Source organism: Poecilia formosa, unplaced genomic scaffold (assembly GCF_000485575.1).
Source record: "Poecilia formosa unplaced genomic scaffold, Poecilia_formosa-5.1.2 Scaffold300, whole genome shotgun sequence".
Taxonomy (NCBI): Eukaryota; Metazoa; Chordata; class Actinopteri; order Cyprinodontiformes; family Poeciliidae; genus Poecilia; species Poecilia formosa.
In genome coordinates this window covers 57,190-59,554 of record NW_006800239.1, presented here as the reverse complement: position 1 = coordinate 59,554, position 2,365 = coordinate 57,190, and the positions used below count along the sequence as shown (strand labels likewise).

Below are 2,365 nucleotides of genomic sequence, written 5' to 3'. Positions count from 1 at the left end.
GAACAGTAATGAGTTCTGTCAGCTCATGTCAATGATACCTTTCATCAACTGATTTCTCTTCTTTGTGTTCAAGGTCAGATCTGAAAGAATGAAGAAAAACATGTGAATCTCTTATTAAAAACAATCACTATGAAGTTTAATTTATTCATAATGACATATAACAAGATTGCATATTACTTTAGTTCACTACAGATTTACTGCAACTCAACTGAAACAATTCAGAGTAACATTTATATCACCCTACAGAACAGACAAGAATGTCTTTCTGACAAATGTCCAACTGGAAGGTGGTTGTTGAGGCTAAAACTGAATATTTGAACCTCAGGTTCAAATAGGAACTCCAACCGCTCCTCTACATCCGTAGATTTTCACACGGATTTTTCCGTGTGAAAATCTACTCTGAACTTACTTCATTTGACGGAGCTCCTTTTCCAGTGATGTGTTTGTTTTAGTCAATCTGTGGAAAAAAATTACAAAATAAAACCCTTAATTACACAAACTTGGAATGAAATCCCAGAACTTAAATGTTTATTTTACATTGTCATGTTTTATTTCAGGTTATTAACATGCATTGATGATCTGTAAATAAATTAGAGATCATCAATGCATCCTAATATTTGGAGCTGAAACATGTTTTCGTAGCTTAATGTTTGAACAATACCTTTCAATGTCTGATTTTAATTTCTCATTTTCTCTTAAAGCAGATCTGTAGATTGATAAGTAAAGTGAGAAAACCAGTTTAAATATTTCTACAAACATTCCATGATCTCCTACTTGGAAACTCAGAAATACATTATATTGAACAGTAATGAGTTCTGTCAGCTCATGTCAATGATACCTTTCATCAACTGATTTCTCTTCTTCATTTTGTTCAAGGTCAGATCTGAAGAATGAAGAAAAATGTGTGAAAAGTTATTTTGAGATAATTAGTATGAAGTATCTTTCATTCACAGTGGCATTTATCAAAAATGCACGGTGCTTTAGTACACTACAGGTTTACTGCAACTCTACTTCAACTGAAACCAGGCAGGTTAACCTGTATATTACCACAAAATCAGACAAGAATATCGTTCTGACAAATTTCCAACTCCAAGGTGGTTCTTGAAACTAAAACTGAATCTTTGAACCCCAGTATCATGTAGTTACTCCAATCATAATTCGCCATGCGATTGGATTATATGAGAATGAACTCTGGACTTAAAAGAGTGGAGCAAAAATGGTGGGATAGTGGTAAGGCTAAACGCTAAGTCCAATAGTATCTTCAATACCAACACTGTTAATACACAATAAAATGTACATTCTGTCTGCCATTGTTGTTGCATCCTCAAGCACCCACCTGGCATGCTGTTGGTGGTCAGAGGGATCGGTGGTACCAGTACATAGTAGCTTTACTTCTGTGGCTACTATCCAGTAGCTTGCTACAGCATGTGAATGTATGCATGAATAAATTTGAATAAATGATTGAATGTAGTGTGAAGTGCTTTGGGGGTCCTCTTGATATAGTGCTATACAAGTACAAACCATTTACCATTTACAAGGCCTAGAACACTGTGATTTGGCTGTCTGTGACACCCAGCTCAATTGGAATATCACTGAGCTACTATGCAGCATTAGAGCAGAAGAATGATGTCAGGGTTTCCCGCAGTGCTTTACAAGCCTGGAGGGCTACCAGGCCCTACTTGCACCCTCCATCAGGCTTAGCATTGTTTGTTTATTTTAAATATGTTTTTTATACACCAGTAACAATGACAGTGAAGATAGATTTATAGTTGACACATTTAACGAGGTGCAAGGAGGTTTTCCCAATTGCGCTGTTCTTGCACCTGCCCGTTGCCTGCTCATGCACCACCAAATTTTTGTGACTTTTAACATTTTTCAACACAAATCACAGCGTATCTCCAATATTGGAGAGAGTCACATTCGTCCCCCCCAATAATTTCACCGCAGTTGCAAAGAATTTTAAAATCTTCCACTCGCGTGCTTTTATTTTGAAGGCGCACAACAGCGCATTCAGCGGAGCGCTTCCTCCCCCTCCCCCCTCTGAACGGCTCAGAGCGTAAAGGCAGCAGCAGAGAAACTCCATTTGAAGGAGGTAAACTGTCTGTCAGGAATGTTGCCATGAATATCGCTCATTTATAACATCTTGTTGTCAGTTTACTTTCATATATAGAACTAAATCTTTTAGGTTAAGCCGTTTTAATTCTGGGATAGTCACATGTCCAAAATTTTACTGCTAACTTTGTTTAACAGTTAGCTAGTCTAGTCACAATGATTATAGAATGAGACTGAAACAGTAGCGAAATTAACCTTTTTATTATTTAAAGTGAGCAACACCTGATCATACTCGACCACTTAACATGTATTT

At 37.0% G+C, this 2,365-nt stretch overlaps 1 long non-coding RNA gene across 3 annotated transcripts in view; it reads right to left on the bottom strand.

Annotated features, from left to right (window-relative positions):
- Positions 1-38: 38 nt before the first annotated feature.
- LOC103152070 (uncharacterized) overlaps positions 39-2,365 on the bottom strand; it is a 57,960-nt gene continuing 55,633 nt past the window's right edge. For 2 of the 3 annotated variants that reach the window (XR_001658671.1, XR_001658670.1), the window contains 2 exons: positions 839-883; positions 670-706 (listed from right to left, as the gene is read on the bottom strand). This is a non-coding gene — a long non-coding RNA (uncharacterized LOC103152070). Of the gene's footprint in view, positions 81-669; positions 707-838; positions 884-2,365 lie in introns of those variants that run through there. The other variant, XR_001658672.1, reaches the window with a different exon arrangement.